Genomic DNA, 18,729 nt, shown 5'->3' with positions numbered 1-18,729 from the left:
CGTTTTATGCTGAGAGAATATATTCAATAAAGGTTCCGAATGCCCTTAATCGAACCTTAATAATGACGATCACAATTTTTTTTACTATGACCAAAAATATGTTTACGAATTTCTTCTAGTCCATACTATAATAATCTCAATTTGATATTTTCACAGATATGAACTGATTCGCTAGCGGACCAATTAAATCAAAACATTGTGAACAAATATTGATTCCTGGGGTAGGCACTGTGTTTACAATTTTGCCGAGACCCTTTCTCACAACATATAAAATGAAATTATCTAATTTTGCCACTAATTCGGCAGGCATTTTATCCAAATATAGTTCAGAAAATAATTTTTTCGGAGTAAATGTCGAATATAACATTTAGGCTAAGAATCGCAGGGTTATTTGTGAAATATACCATTATGTAGATAGGGTAAAATGAGGCCAAAATTTATTTAAAAATAACGTTGTTTGAAAATCGGGATTTTTATTTTAAGTTAAGTTAGAAATTAAAAATATCGAGTTCAATTTTAAAAAAAATGGATCAAGAATTTATATGCTAATATTAGAGGTCAAATGTCTTAAAATATTAATACATAATTATAATGCCAAAAACAATTTTAAAATAAAAGATTAAATCTGGACAATTGTTGCTTATTTGATATCAGCTGGCTATAAAATTTTTTGTAAAAAATATTGAAGGTTTTTTAGAGATTTATTTATTTTTAATAAAATCAATTTCTTTTAAAATGAAATATATATTGATTTAATAAAAATTTTCAGCATAAAAATAAAAAAAAATGATTGTTATAAAAGAAATATAAATTTAAAATTATATAAATAAAGGTTTTTTTATCTTATTTTTGAGGATTTCACGACACTTTTAATCTGTACTGAAAAACTTTATTTATAAATTCTCCTTCAATTTTTATTCTTGTAATAGGTTATAGTCCATCGACAGGTAAAATTTTATTTGATATTAAATAATTTAACTATATTTTATTATAAAACATTATATTTTAAATATTGACACTAGACAAATTTTAATTTTAATTTATTATGTATTTAATATATTTTAATAAAACAATATGAAGATTGAAATTTATTAAAATTACAAAATATTTGACATCACTTTGTATTCTGAATGGTTCACTATATAAAATTTATAAATAATGATTCAAATAATAAATTTCATAAATGTTCTTCTTGTAATAAATAAATTTTAAGATTTCGATTCAAATATTATATTATTTAATCTTAAATATACATTTAACTCCATTTGAAAATAATTTTTTTTTATATATTGCCTCTTCAGAAGCTACTTTCTTATTTAAATAAACAAATTTTAATATAATCCTTATATAATTTAATATATTTTGATAAAGCAATCTTATAATCCTATAATCCTCGGATATTCGGCGGAAGGATTTTCTTAATGCGAATATCAAATTCTTTTAAAGATCTTTCTAATAACACTTATTTTATTTAAGCTCTTAAAATAATCCGATAATTGAATTAATTTGTAATTACAGAATCCCCCATCCAAAAAAGGAAATGTTATAATCAAAAATGGAAAAATGTCAATCAAAGGAAAAAGCCCAATCAAAAAAGGGAAAAGTCCGAAAGGCTTAAAAAAAAGTCCGATCAAAAAAACAATGTATGTCAAACAAAAAAGGAAACAAAAAGGAAAAGGTCCAATCAAAAAAAGAAAATTCCCGAAAGGAAAGGAAATTCTCATTCAAAAAGCAAAATAGTCAATTTTTCAAATTTTTAGTTCTCTACATTTTTTCTTCTTATTTTATTTCTCTTTAAGTCATATTTTAAATCCTTATTTTTCTAATCTTTTCATTTATTTTTTTTCCATTTTTGATAATTCTTTTTTGTATTTTTAAAAATAATTTATTTATTTGGTATTTTAATTTTCTTCACTTCTCCATTTTATGTCATTTTTAACCATTCTTTTTCCTTTTTTTTCATCCTACTTTATAATTTTTTGTATTTTATGTTTTTTTTTCTCCTTATATTTTTAATCTATTTGGCATTCAAATTTTTTTTATTAATATTTGGCTGGCGCTTAAAAAAGTATATTATCATAAATACAGCTTTATGTACTAAAATATGCAAAGAATACCCATGTGGATGAAGTCTATATAAAAGAAAAATTTATTTTATCGATGAGAGCAATTTTTCAATGAGACAAGTTATGTGGATATTCATAAATAAAATAAAAAGGTCATTAAAAAAATGTACAAGGTATAAAGGCAATTAATTAATTATCATTGCTGCTATCGCGGGGATATTCAGATTCAAGATAGCCCTTGTAACGCTATACACTTTAGCCAATTTGTAACTGAAATACCATCTCATTTTGAAGAAAGTAATATGATGAATATAATTTTTATGATGGATAATATTCCATTTCAACATAACAATACAATTGGCGAATCGTTAGAAAGAAGAGGGTATATAACAAAATATTTACTACCAAATATCCCTTTGTCAGAAACTAAATCCTAATACGAGGAGGAATTAATTTGTTTCTACAGAGCATGGAAGGAGATGATCTGAGGAGAATGTAAAAAATTATTTTAGAAATATGGAGACCTATATTCCAAAATTTAGAAAAATGGAAATTAATATTGTTTATTATAAATTATTTCTTAAATTAAAAATAAATATATAATGGAAATGAATTGTTAAGAATGACATAAAAATACATAAAATAAAAAGTGAAGTAAAATAATAGGGATATTAAAGTATTTTTAAAAATGCAAAAGAGAATAATCAAAGATGAGAAGATAAAAACAATTGAGAAAGGATAAATAAAATAAATATTGGAGAGTATCATAAGAGATTGCAAAAGGTTAATAAAATAAGAAAAAAAATAAAAAAACTAAAAATTTAAGAAAATTGACAAAAAAAAAATTTATAATTTTTATAAAAATATTTTAAAAAATGACGTTTCTTTTATTGAGGAATTTTGTCCATCTTTGATTGACACTTATCCTTTCCTTTTGCAAATTTTCTTTTTTTGATTGATACTTTTCATTTTTTGATTGGACCTTTTCTTTTTTTGATTAGACCATTTTTTGTTTTGAAAATAATATTCATCATATTACTTTCTTCTAAATGATTTACACAGTAATATAATTCATTCCCTTTATTCCTTGTTCATTTTTAATAACCTTTTTATTTTATTTACGATAATCCATATAACCATCTCATTGATATTGAAAAACCCCTCTCATCTTTCATATGCATCCGCAAAACCAATATGCACATTCTTTTCGAATCTCCATATTTGATTCATATCTTCTCTAACTGAACATAGTGATATACTTTTGATATTTTACATAAATCCTGATAATAACCTTAATACCGAATTTGTTGATAATATCTATCTATAATCATTTCACACAACTTTTATAAAGATAAAGTGCTATCCAAGTTATACAATTTAATATATTTTCTCCTGTTATAGCTTATTTAAAAAATGATGCTATATTTTTAATTATTCTTTTTTAAGCATTTTTAGCGACGATATTTGATTCTTTATTTATTCTACCTGAACATAGTGATATTTTTTTTAAACTCTATATGTCTATTCCTAAATCTAAATAATAACCTTGATACCTTATTTTTGATATTTCTACATCTTTCATTTATATTCATTTCACTTAACATTTATAAGGATTAAGTGCAATCCAAATTTCTACTACTTAATATATATTTTTCCTGTTCAATATCTTGCATGCACGTGATCCTCCTACTATATTTTATTCCATTTTTGAGATTTGGGTATATTATATTTTATTCAGTTATATAGCTTATTTTAACACATAACACATGATATAATACTATCTTTTTAACGCATTATTAATTTTCGACACACACCCTTACAAGATTTCATTATATTAAGAGCCCTGTTAGAAAGTACAGAATTTTCAAATTTTTAAACAATCACCTGCAATCATTATCCCTCAAACTACCAGTTTTAAAAAAAATACCCATCCATCAAGTATTCTATCCTCAAAAAGCCTTTTTAATTCCGTAAATTCAATATTGTTTGAAAACTTCAGGTGCTTTCGCGTTTGAAACTTTTTTTTAAAATTGTGATATTATTTAAACAGGAAATGAACAATTTTTTTAAATATATTGTAAACATGTTAAATTAAATTTTCGAGATAAATTTGATTCTAATTGCTGGCTTCAAGTTACTATTTCTTGCAAATCGGAGACTTAATCTGCTAAAACTATTGCTTTAGTTTCTTTCATATCCTCTTAATATCATTTCATGATAAGTATAGTTTGATGGACGACGCTTAAATTCCTGGATTAATGCCTTACCCAATAAACCTCAACCAAGTTATCAAAGCAAAAAGACTGAGATCTAAGATTGATATCTCAGTCCCTAATATATCTCAACTTGAATGATGATCCCTAATACAAATCCCTCCAAGGACACTTAATTTCAACATAAATGTCTTAATTCCTAACGCAGTATTTTAAATAATCAACTAATAGATAACGACTCTTTTTGTTATGTAATCAGTTTCCGCCTGTGCATCATTTTTAAACCATATAACAAATGTTATCTGCAAACTGTTTTGGACGCCGTGCGCTCCATTGAATTTTAATATCTAAAATTAATGTACAACATTTCTCAACAAGACAAATTTCCAGTGCATTCTTGAACTCAGATTCAGCATATATAAAAAAATGTTCTGACGGCAAAAGTGTAGTCCTCTTTGTATCTGGCAAACTCTTGGCGCAATAATTCGTTCTAATAATTTATTGTTTAAAAATAATTTGTCTGATCACTTAATATTCTCTCTTTTAATTTTTTTTAAAATTATATATATTTGTTATTTTTTAAAAAAATATTATTCATGTTCTTTTTTGACATAGATTTATATATTTTTTTATAAATTCAACATTTATTAATTATTGACTCTTTAAAATTAATTTCTTTATTAACATATCAAATTTTAGTTTTAATCTTTATATTAAATATATTTAAAGGAAAATTGGAAAATAAAAATTTATTATGTTCACTATATAGACAAAATAATGATTTAGCGAATATTTGAGATCACTTTTTACAATTATTATCAAAGAAATCCACTTTAACATTTTCTATACATTTTTGAATTTTGGTGAGAATAATTAAAATTGAGAATACGCAAAGATAAAAAATGGTAGATATCAAGTCCGGAAAAAATTAAAATTAAGGATTTCAGGACACTCATAATTTAAACTAAAAACCTTTTTTTAATATATATTTTGTATATATATTTATTCCAGACACTGAATTTGGTATGTATAAATATTTGATCTTAAATTATATTTAACTCCATTTTTAAAATGCAACAATTTTTTAAAACTCGCTTCTTTTTAACTATATAATATTAAATATTATATTATAATGTATTTAAATAATTGAATATAAAGATATGTATTTTTTAATTTTAGATTCATAGTCTTATAAAGATGTCATATTTTTAAAAATAAGCGTTGCAGTAAACCAAGAGAATTAATTTTAAAATTAACTTGTGTGGAGGAAGCTGTATTAGAAGATCCTCTATATTATTTAAATTATTAAAGTATGGATAGTCGCCTTCTAAGAAATCTTCAATTGTTGAGTTAAGATGTTGGTTCCTGCTCGACCACATTCTTCGTAAGTTGGAGGATATGGATATTTATTTTCAAAATTCTGTTTCGTAGATGTTTAAGTGCCCATCCGTTTCAAAAATTTCTATTATTTAATTATCTCTTCTGGGAAATTGGTCATAATACCATAATCTATGAACTAGAGATGAAGATCTAGCTGGCAATTATTTTTAATTTTTTTAAACTAAATTGTAATTACAAAACTGATAAAATAGATCTGATCGATAGCCTTTTTGGATTAATTTTGAAGAAGAGAGCTTTCTCCTTATGATGGAAGGGTAAGCATTGCATTTTTTGGGGAAAAATTAAAACTTATACAATAAGTAAAGTGTAAAAGTTGTATGTCATACTTTCGGGCAAAAATTAAAAAACAAAAATTAACTTAAGTGTTGTTAATTTTATTTTTATTAATGGTTAATCTCTTATCTAATTTGTTTTTTGGCCTCATTTTATTATATTTTTATATCTTAATTATTTATCCACTCTATTTTTTATTTGTAATTATTTCTTAACTCTAACTTCTTACTTATTTATACAGTACTAAAGTCTTAATACCTGGTTATTTCTTATTATAGTCGTATCCTATTTTTTCAAATTCATACTTATAAAATGGTATATTGTAAACATTATTGGAGGAGAGGATGTGTAGGGGAAAAGTTTTTCTTAGCCTAAGATAATGTATACTAGAACAGGCAAATTAGCGATGTGGGTTGGGCACTAATTAATAGCTGATTTCTTTTTATAACCATATTTTAAAATTCATTTATTAAAATATATTTAAATCACAAAAATATTTATTTTAAAGAAAAGAAAAAATATAATGAATTCTAAATATAAAATACTTTCATTCATTACAATAGGCCTGCCCAAAAAATATTACTCCCTAACAAATAGGAAGGCTTTTAACAAAATTTCCTGATCTAAATCAATCAATATATTTGTATCATTTCTAAATGTGCATGTCTTCCCATTATGCTAGGATTAAATTTAATTTTTAGCAGTACATGGATCATATTCGATATCGGTTTCACTTCTTTTTGATCTACGGCAGAGCGCTTCATCGTTATCTTAAATAAACTGGATTCTAACAATAATCTTTTATGTAAGGAACAATTCTTCTAATGTGATCTTGGACGCATAGTCCCGAAAATATTGGATTGTTTCTCTATATATAAAGAACGGAACTCCTTGCCTATGAATCTCATATGATCTGTCATGAGTCTGCGCCATCATTACATGTGATCTAACTAGTCCATTATTTATTTCCCTCAAACATATTCTCCATTCCAGATATATTGCTTGCTTTAAGGAATATATATTAAAATTTTGGATATGTTATAGAATTAATATTTGAATAAAATATATTTGAAAGACTAAATAAAAAAATCAAATATTGGTTATATTTGAAGAAAATATTACAGTATGGTAAAATATGTAAAGGAATAACGCAGGATTCAATAAGAATGATGGGGAAATAGGAAATGAATTCAGTGGCGTAGCTAGGAATTTTTCTTAAAGGGGGTCCATACATATAAAAACCTGGGGGCCTTCGCTCCCAGACCCCCTTTAACGGGCCTTCGGCCCTTTTGCCCGGCCTTCGGCCATGTTTAATTTATAAATCCTAACCATATCTTCGATAATATATAATAAATATACTTTTTAAATGCATCAATAATAAAAATATCTGAAACCACCTTTATTATAAATCATTATTGAAAAATATATAATTAGTATAATTAGTAAACAATTACAGAAAAAATCATAATAACAAAAGGACAATATTGAGGCATAAGCGAAAACAGCAACAATTATTCAAAACCTCCTTCATCTAATTCAGGAGAGATCGAATCAATAAAACATAATTAGCCTTAAGAATGGCTTTTGCGATCCTCTGCCTTAAGTAAAAACCTTTGCGAGGCTCCCCAGAATTTTTTCTGATTAGGCGGCCAACGTCTTTATTTTAGCCAAATCACCATAAGTAGTTAAGGTATGAATTAAGTAGATTATTATCAATGACTTTATAACAATACTATCCAGAATAATTTAAATAGTAAAATAATATTCTTCCACAAACATCAAAATATAAATATTTATGGTATTTATTTGATATAGTCACTTTTAAGTTTTTTGAACGCATAATCCAAAATTAATTTTTCTATGGGAGGGGTCCAAACCCGAAAACCACCCCCGTAGCTACGCCACTAAATCTGATAATTGGACGAATAATATTCAGGAAACCATAAAAGGGATATACAAATACATGGATATAAATAAAAACATATTGGTTTGAAATTCTTAAGGCTAATAAATGGGGTTAAAATAAAAAATAAAACTTGTGTATAGAATGCATTGACTAAATTAAATTGAAAGAAATAGCATAAATAAATGATTAAAATTATGAATAATATCATTGACAAAGGAGAGAATTGGAACCGAGGAACAAAGATCCTGACAGGTATTCAACTACCTAATTTAAAAATGAATAAATGTTGAATATCACATATAGGCTATGAATCCTAGGGTTTGAGACCAAAAGCTCATTAGATAAAAATAACGTTTTTTGAAAATAAGGATTTTTATTTTAAGTTAGGTTATTGAAAATTAAAAATATCGGGTTCAATTTTTAAAAAATGTATCAAGAATATATACTCTAATATTGGAAGTCAAATGATCCTTAAATAATGGTAATAATTGTGAATGCCAAAAACTGAGATCATAATTATTACTTATTTGATATCAGCTGGTATTAATTTCTTCGTAAAAAATATTCAATATTTATATAACTATTATATATATATAATTAATTATAATCCACACAACTATTATTTTTATTTCTAATTTTCAATAATCAATTTTATATATGTTTTATAGCAATTTAATTTATTTTTAAAAAAATCAATTTTTTATAAAGAAATATATGTTGATTAATATAAATTTTAATAAAACTAACTTGATTAGAAATAAAAAAAAGATTGAAATAAAAGAAATAAAAATTTAAGATTATATAAAGAAGGTAGTTTATTATTTTTTTAATGGTTACTTGAGAATTTCATGACACTTTTAATCTAGATTGAAAAACTTTATTTTAGTATATATATTTTTTTTTTCCTTCACTTTTTATTCGTATAATAGATGAAGTAGATGATCTGTCAGGTAGAATTTTATTTGAGATTACATTATATTTACTACATTTATAAAACAATATTTTTTTGAATATTAGCTCTATAAGTTTCTTTTTTATATTTATATTACAATATAAAGATTAAAATTTATTGAGATTTTTACAAAATATTTGACATTACTTTGATATTCTGAGTCCACTATATTGAATAAAATCAAATAATAAATTTTTAAAATGTTTTCTTTTAATATTTATTCTTGTAATAAGTAAATTATAAGACTTTTATTAAAATATAATTTTAATTAATCTAAAATATATATTTGACTCCATTTTAAAATAACTTGAATATTGGCTTTTCAGGAGTTACTTTCTTTCTTAAATAGACAACTTTTAATATAATCCTGATATAATTTAATATATTTTAATAAACATTAATAAGAGTAATATTTTGCAAATTAACATACAATTATTTATAAATTAGTATCCTGTATTTGACAGAAAATGCAGTGATAATGCACCATATACGCAATTGAATAAGACCAATGGCGTGACGTAGTTCATCGCTGCTTAGAAGCCTGTAAAGATTTCGCGATGTGAAACCTAGAGAAATTTAATGCCACTACCTGCATAAATCTAAAAGAGTAGAGAATAATCCTTGGATTATCTCCTCAATTTAAAGCATGCAACGGAATTGCCAATTATTGGCTTCTCCCAGTCCTTTTGTAGTGATGATGATCTAATGTGAGAGATTTCCTGAGATCAATTGCTTGCATGCAAACAAGGAGTCTGGATGTTTTGTGAGTGTGTGTATGATAGACTCACAAGACAGGCCAGAAGATATGAGCGCACTAACGGAAAGTAACGAGGACGACCTTATGCCAGTATCGGATTTGGTTGATAAGGTGGCCTGTAACCATAGATCTCCAAATTTAAGATTGACTTCTGTGAGTTCAATTTCAAGCTCATGCATAGCGAGGATGACATCATATTGAAAGATTCGCTATGATCGGAGTTTATATAAAATTTCTCAAATTAGAAGGTAGTTCTTCAATAGGAAGTAAGCTTGGTGGGCTGGGAGGAGCGATAGTGTATAGTGGATGAGGATCTCCCGTGAAATATCGGCAAGAAACTTAATAAAGGACTTGTCTTTACCTACTGGATCCAAGATGTGTCAAAGAGTTCAATGGTGTATGTTTAACAAAAATCATGGTTAGGTCAATGACCCCAAGAGAATATTCGCTCTTGGCTGGAATAATTCGCAGCCCCATGGTTCATATAACGATAGAGTGAATATCTTTATTAGGTTTAAGGAGAGCTATGAGTTTAGCTATGTATGAGTGGAACAATGGTATGCCTATAGCAGGCATACGGTTGATGAGATGTGTATTTTTCCCCAAAACGTAGCATTGTCATATAATGTAAGGTGCGGTCAGATCTTGTAGGAATATTGGACGAAGCTCATTGAACCCAGGTGAGAAATAATGTTTGAAAGAGAGGATTTTAAAAGTATTTCCAATGTTTATAATCTTAATTAAAAAATTTTAGAAAAATATTTGAAGCTCTATACCCCCACCGCCAGCCCATTGTTTTGAAAAAAGAAACGCTGCCACCGATAATGCTGTCAGCGCACAGATCTAGATATACCAAATGAACTTCTTATTTATAAGGTTTCGATATAGTTATTATTCAAATTTGTTAGAATTGGCATTTTGAAAATAAATATCTGTGAAATTAACAGTTGTATGGTAAATAATAATTTTCATTCATGTGATAGATAGCTTGAAAATATGTTATTGAAATTACAGTGGTATTGTAAATAATCCTTCTCATGAGGAATCAATGGATGGAAGTGATGACAGAAATTAAATTGTTTATGTATAAATATTTTAAAAAACGTTGACTTAAATCCACCATTGTAATTGATTTTTATCAGATTTAGGGTGACGATGAATTTTATTATTGTGAAAATTTACAATTGTATTTATGGCTAAATGTCTGTATTACACTGTAAATTGAAATTCATCTAATTATAATGTGATAAAATTTAAGTGACCTATCAATTATTGAGTTTTTATTTACTAATAATTTTAAAACCTTTATATGGAGTAATATAATTCTATCAATGGCCATTATATTGCCAATCCCAATATCAATTAAACACAATTTTTTTATTCTATTCTCAAATGAGTCTATTATTTTAGATCATGATATAAAAGATTTAATTACATAGATAGTTTCATAATGGGGTAATTGATCTAAATTATTAGTAACAATATTCTTGTATTTCGGGATTTGTTATGGAGACGGAGTAATACTGATGGTGAGTAGAACTAGAGTGTGTATACGTAAATACAAAAATACAATATAACAGTATAATCAGCATCAAAAATTAATTTGGTTGATTTTAGAATCTCGAATTTATTTGATTGAAAGGATTTATAAGAATATAATATTAGATTAGAGTAAATATAATTAAATTTTAAGTGATTTTTAATTGATTAATTTATATTTTACTTATTGGATTTAGGAGAAAAAACAGCTATCACTGTATTCTCTGTCAAACATTATCAAGGCCGTTGCTCTATGCACGGCAAACTTATAGAGGCACATTCGTTAGACATTCAAAACAACGTTACTATTGCCAGGGCCTAAAATTTGCTGGCATCTAGTCAACACTCTAGTCAACTGGAATATCATATTCACCATAGCTACCATCCAACTATATAATCCTTCCATTAATTGTCACGATTTATCGTTCGACTCTTATGCCCTGGCCTTTTTAGAAGAGCTAGGGTACAGGATTTCTGCTAAGATCGAGGATCCCATCGAGGGATACTACTTACGTCAGAGGTGGCCCTATACATAATAAAGTTCAATCATCTCAGTTTTATACTTTATTGACCGAAACCCCTTGATTAAACATTCTGTGCATAGGATACGCTTAGGCAATTTTGCTATCAATTATAATGTTGGCGCTAAAAAGAAATTTGCTCCAAAGATCAGAAGTGGAGTGGATCAGTGGTCACCTAAGTATAACAAATGTTACTTTTTAGATATAAAATTCACAAATTTCGTTTAGTTAACTTAATATTATATTAACATTATACTAATTTATAAATAGATATTCTATCTTATTTTGAAAAATATTACTCTATTATAATGTTTAATAGATTATAAATATATGCGTTTATTATTTTAATAAACCAATCTAATCTGACATCATTTTAATTTTGTGAAGAGTCCATTATATAGACTTAATATAAAAATGATTTAGATAATATATATTTCCTAAATGATAAATTTATTTCGAGATCGCATTTTAATATTATGGTATCGTTAAGATTAAAAATCCTATTAACGATTTTCTTTAAATTTTTTATATTATATGTCAAATATTAAATATGAAAAGAATTAAACCTTAAAAATTAATTAAATATATTGTTTTATGTATCAACAATTGTCGTCGAGTGCATAGAGGGGCCAAGCCAAAAAAAAGGCGTGTGTCGGAATTTTTTATAATATTTTTGTGAGGGGACAATGTGACAACATCTTCTCTCCGAAGACTAAAATGCAGATGTCTGAAATATTTTTCAAAAATATTATTTTTTATATTAATTTATATTTTATAATAATCATTCCTATCTCTCTTTTATTAAATAAATATTTAATTACATTTATTTATCACATTCATCTACTAATTTATTCCATCAATTAATATCGATTTCAAGTTTTCCTTGTTTCTTTCACTTTTAATGTGGATTTCAGAAATAGTTATTTTACAAATAAGCAAAATTGTATAAAAAGATAATTTATAAAGATTTAATTTTATTTACTCTTTAAAACCCCTCTAATAAATACAAATAATGGATGTAAAGAATAATTACTAATATTAATTAAAGTCATGATATAGGGTACTAAATATTAGATTTATATTCCACCCATTAATTATCACCATAGACTATTTGTGCTAATAGAAGTAAAAATTTTAAAACAGCCATTTTACCAGATGATTGTGACTTGCATACTCTAAGCGAAATAATAGAGCATATTGCAAGATATGTGACTTGTTTGACCCAAGATATGCTGGAAGAAACTTAGAAGCTTAGCAATATTATAAAGTCTCCATTTAACTGATACAAAGTAACTTGAGAATTCTTTGACAATCTTCAAAAAACAAATCTGTGAATTCATGATATCTTCAAAATAATTATTTCAAATTATGGATATGATTCTCATTTCATCCGTATTGATAAAAATAGGGATATAGCACAGGAAACTAGTAGCAAAATAAAATTAAATTTTTGTATTGTGAATTGCATAGACTAGAATTATGTGGTTATTTGAATCCAGGAAGCTTGAATTTCGATAAATATAACAACGAAAGAAATTTTATTATTCTTGTAAAATTTTAAGCATTAGGGAATACTGCATTAACGAAGATCCTAAATAGCAGCTACATATCTTAGCCGCAGTATTTAAATTAAAATAAATAAAATTTGCAATGATAGAAATTAATTCTGCTCCATGATTTTCAATTTTGGCAAATAAGACAAAAGATATTGCAGGCATTGAGTTGATAAGATACTTTTATTAACTAAATTTTTCTTCAATTTATTCTTGTTTCATGCATAATAATGTATGCCTTAGTAGATAGAGAGAATCATAAAAACTAGATAGAATTAATGTCATGTTATTATTATTTTTGAAAAATAAGTTGAATATAAATTTGATACGTGGGCAAGGACATGATGGAGCTCCTGCAATAAAGCGGCATTTAATGGACTTCAGATTTATAGAAAGAAAATATTCAGTTTAAGAAATAATTCTGTTTAAAAAATATTTTGTTGCTTTTATTATCTATAAATCTCGTAGATAGATATAATGCCTGACATAAATAAAAATTTAATTAATAATACAAAATTACACCAAATTTGATATCAATGTAAAGAACATAAATTATAAATTGCCAAGTTAAGGGAATGAGGAGTAGTGTTGTTAAACGGCTCGATTTGAGCCGATTTTAAAAACGGCTAACTCAATATTTTAGCCAGGAAAAGATTATGCAAGACTAACGATTTTGGTGATAGATAGCACAAAGATTTATATATCTATTAGCGAAGTCTCGAGGCTTAGGCAATATTTTTCTGGCTAAAATATTGAGTTAGCCGTTTTAAAAAATCAGCTCTAATATCGAGCCGTTTTACAAAATTAATGAGCTTTACAGTGGAAATATATAACTGTTCATTAAGGAGAGAGAAATTGCAAACTTATTTAGGTATAATATTGTTTAATAAAAACTTTGCGACCTCGTTCACAATATATTTAGCAGCTGTGCCTGGTTAAAATTTTGACGGTCTGGGAATCTACTGCTAAATACCTTGTTCCTCTATGTCAATCATTTATAAACTATTTTCTTCAGGTTATTTTCAACCCAAAGATCCACATTGCTACAGTCATTATGCATCCAACCTTCCTTAAAAAATGTTTCTTTAGTATTTTGAAAGATTGATAGTGAGTTTCTGTTTACTACTTCATTATATTTAAGAGTATGTGAAGTTTAAAAGCAACCATATATTGTTTGATTAAACATTTAAATTTAGATACGCCAAGATAAAAATTATATGTTCAATATTAAGCCGTGAAAATTAAAAACTTAAAAACAAAATAAATAAAAAAACTTGTATTTTTTTAACACTTTTAATATAAGCTGATAAACTTTATTAAAATATGTGAATTCCCTGACAAATCAACATGAGCTTCAACCCATCTCAGATTTTTCAAAATTTATTACTAGAGTTTATACATGTTAAACTAAGAAAAAAATTAACCAGAAAATGAAATATGAGCATCTATAAGATTTAAAAAATGTGGCGTTTTAGGCGAAATGCATATCCTTTAATTTTAGATTGGATGTAACTAAGCTAGAATCAACATTTAAATTTCTTTATATAGTCTAATAGCAGCTATATAAAGTTATATAATTTAAAATATGGTTAATAACTGTAAATGTGAAAAATCATAAATAGAAAATCGAAAATGATCATAAAAATAAATCGGCATTTTCTCTTAAACTTTTTAATACATAACTATAGGACTAATTAATAAATATGCAAAATTTCAAGTTAGGCTGTTAACAGGTTTAAGAGATATGGCATTTTAATTATTAATCAATTGTAAAAATTGGTAATAAATATTTGATAAATCATTAATTGTAATATATTTAAGCCTAAATCATCTTCTAAATATTATATTATTATTTGATATATTTAAATAAAATATTGGAAAAGGTGAGATGTGAAAGGTGGGGTGGGGGAGGGGGTGAATTGTTAGTTTATAATATATTTACTTCATTTATAAAATTTGCTTTTTTCATTTTTAAAACAGTAGATTAATTCATTTGATTAAACCTATACATTTTGAAGGCCTAAGAAATATACTTCCTTGGATGATAACCAAGAATAAATCATTAACATTAATGATAATATTTGCCCAACGTAGAAAAAACATTTCCTATATCTAAATTTTACGTATATTAATTATACTGCTCAGATATAATTCCTACCATTAATGGACAAGACATCAATTAAATGCTTAAAAAGATATTCCAATAATAAAAAATTGAAAGAAATTGAAGGATGTTATGAAAATTTCTTCAGATGTTGAATTTTTTATCAACGTTGAATATCCTAAAAGCAATAAGAATTTTCTACGTGGTAAGGATAACAAAAGAATGATAAAAAGGACGTTTTATTCAATCCAAATATTGTCTAAGCTGGGAGTGGTTTTTGAAACTAAATATTATTAGAAAATATCATAATTTCGAATAAAAAGCTGCTAGCACTTGTAAAACAGTGAAGAAAATACAAATTTTATGGAATTTCATAGAATTATATTCTAAAGTGAGCTTTTTAAATTTTCAGTTTTTTTTATTTATTTTAAACATAAAATTGATTAGTATTCTTAAAACAAAATTGTAAAATTTATCAAAAATGTTTTCTCTTTTTATGGTGTAGTAAGTCAAGTATAAGAATAAGAGTCGTAATCACTATATCGATTTTGGAATAAATTTATTCTAACAACCTCATGATAATATTATCAAAAGATTAAGAAGGAGCTATCTTCAGCATCCATATAAGAATCAAATATTAAACCCCTTAGATTTATTTAATTTTATAAAGTAAATATTGATGGAATTTATTACGCATATGTAACAGATGAATCATGTTAAAAAGACTGGGAATATAAATGTTAGGGAAAATTAAATTAATGTTAAATATATTCATATATTATTTGCTCCTTTTATTGTATATTCTGTTTTAATAGAGTTTTATTTTTATGTTACTCCCGCCCCCAAAAAAATTAATTAGTTTCCATATCTAAAATAACTATTTTTTTAAATATTAAACATAAAATATTTGATATGATTTATCAATATGTAACTTTAAAGGCCCACAGCTTGCTATATAAGTAATTGGAAGGTTGGGCCTCCTATTGACTGTCAAACAGGTATGCATTTACATAGATCTCCGCCGAGATTGCAATGAAGTTTGCCTTCTGTTTTGATTTCTGCCAATCCCCTGGATCAAATGCTTATATCCCTCTACACTGCATATACTATCGTGGGCATAACCCCTCCCTACACTAATGACATCTGCACAACAAAAGTTGACATCCCTTCCATTTTCAAAAATAATTGGACCTATTAAATAATAATACACTACGTCTGAATCATATATCCCTGTGTTAACCCAAAAAAGAATAATCATCAATATCTAAATAACTTCTCTTTTAAATATTAAATATAAAATATTTGATAGCTTTTGATTTAGAAATATGTTACTTTAAAGGCCCACCGTTAAATTATATAAATGAAATAAACCTTCTAGTTTAATTAATTTAATTAAGGGAATGCATTTTGACCATAATATCGACATTTATAGGCCCGTATCTGAACGGATGTTAAGAGTTGGAGTAAATTTCTCTTTCAATTTTTATTCCCGTAGAAGATTTTATAAGATAATCATTTAGATAATAAATTTTATAAATTAAAAATATACTTTTAGATCACATTTATAATATTAGGATACCACGCTAAGATTATAAATCCAGTTATCGATTTTTTTACATTTCAGGGAATTATGTTGAGGAAAATAAAATATAAAAATACATAAAGTAAAGAGAAAAAATTGTATGTCCAGTCCTGGAAAAATTAAAATTTAAAAATAAATTAAATTAATAAACCAAATAATTTTACGACTGGAAACTTTATTTTAATATATTTTCTCTTTAAATCTTTATTTTGTAATATATGAATTAAAAGACGACGACTCGGGTTATAATGGCCAAGATTCAGGTATTATTTATGTAAATTATATTTATCTCCATTTTAAAATAAAACATTTTTTTAAATATTGGAATTTTATAGTTAATTACTTTTTTAATTTATCATATAATTTTAATAATGATTAATTATTACAATATAATACATCATTTTAATTTTCTAAAGTGTTCAGACTTTATAAAATAATTATTTAGATATTAATAAATAAAAAATATATTATCAGAACTTCACTACATTTTATAATAAAACAATTTTTTTAAATATTGTAACTTCAAAGTTCATTTTTTAACAAATAAAATTCTAATTGATATATTATAATATATTTTAATTAAAATATATATACAGTGGTGTAGGCATTGGGGGCCCATGAAAAATGAAAAAAAATTTTATTTTGTTTTAAATTTTATTTTTTTTAAAAAATTTTTTAATTTTAATTTAATAAATTCTTAATAAACGCTTGATTTTTATGTTTTAAATTTATTATAAATAATAATATACACATTTGATTATTTTTATATTTATTTTTGGTTTGCAGCTATTTCACACCATCCAAAAAAGGGAGTTATTTATTCAAACGTATCATGATATTGACTCAAAAAATCAAAAAAAAAAGAAAAAGATTTTGTCCGACCAGATTCGTCGAAAGACAAGAGTCGGTGAAACTCTTTATTGAACTATATGATGTTGTCTTTGCAGCACTAGAATTTTATATATCAAGCAAGGAAAAAGATTCAGCAGATGCCGAAAATCTTTTGCAGGCTATTATTAAGCCACAGTATTTAATTTCAATTCAATGTGTTTATTTTTTATTTAATTATACATATGATTTTAGCATGCTACGAAAAATTTTTGGATTTAAGGGAGATTATAAATAGAGCAAAGGATATTGTTGAAATATTAAATATCAGAGAGAATATGGATGAAAAATTTCATGAAATATATGAAAAAGTAAAGTTACTAAAATGCTTGGAATTGAAATTTTTAAACCTAGAGTAGTCTCTAGACAATCCAATCGATCAAATATTGATGCATCTACGATTGAGGATTTTTATAAAATAAACCATTTTATTCCCCTTATTAATACATTTTTATTTCAATTAAAAGAAAAATTTATTAGTCATAACTATATTTTAAAAAGCTTTTATTTTCTTTTGCCGGTTGAGTCTAAAGTTGATTACAAACACAAGAGGATATTAAAAAAATCTCAGAGCTGATGATTTAGTAGGTTCATATGATAAGTTACTTTGTGATGTCGAATTTTTGTATAAAAATCTTGACAGAATAGGGTATTCTTTGAGACCAAAAAATGCTCTGCAGGCCCTTTCCATGTGTAATTACATTTTTAGATTCCATGCCAAATATCAAAATATTTTTAATTAATTTAGCTACCTTGTCAATTAGTACTTGCACTAATGAAAGGTCTTTTTAAACTTTAAAAAGGTTAAAAACTATTTAAGAAACACAACCGGTGAAAAACGTTTAAATGAATTAGCTTGAATATTTATAAGGAGATTATTTTAGATAAAAATTTGATTCTAGATGAATTAGCAAAATCTCAGAGAAATGTAGATCTCTCTTTTTAAATTTAAATCAAAAAATAGAAATTAAATT

General features: G+C 25.5%; 1 long non-coding RNA gene across 1 annotated transcript; it reads left to right on the top strand.

The window, feature by feature from the left end:
• The first annotated feature begins 17,714 nt into the window (after positions 1-17,714).
• On the top strand, positions 17,715-18,039 carry LOC135929346 (uncharacterized). Its single transcript, XR_010572566.1, has 3 exons — positions 17,715-17,774; positions 17,815-17,893; positions 17,951-18,039. It is a non-coding gene; the product is annotated as an uncharacterized LOC135929346 (long non-coding RNA).
• The last annotated feature ends 690 nt before the right edge of the window (positions 18,040-18,729 follow it).

Source organism: Gordionus sp. m RMFG-2023, chromosome 5, assembly GCF_954871325.1.
Source record: "Gordionus sp. m RMFG-2023 chromosome 5, tfGorSpeb1-WG-v2, whole genome shotgun sequence".
Taxonomy (NCBI): domain Eukaryota; kingdom Metazoa; phylum Nematomorpha; class Gordioida; order Chordodea; family Parachordodidae; genus Gordionus; species Gordionus sp. m RMFG-2023.
This window is presented reverse-complemented; position numbering and strand designations above follow the sequence as displayed.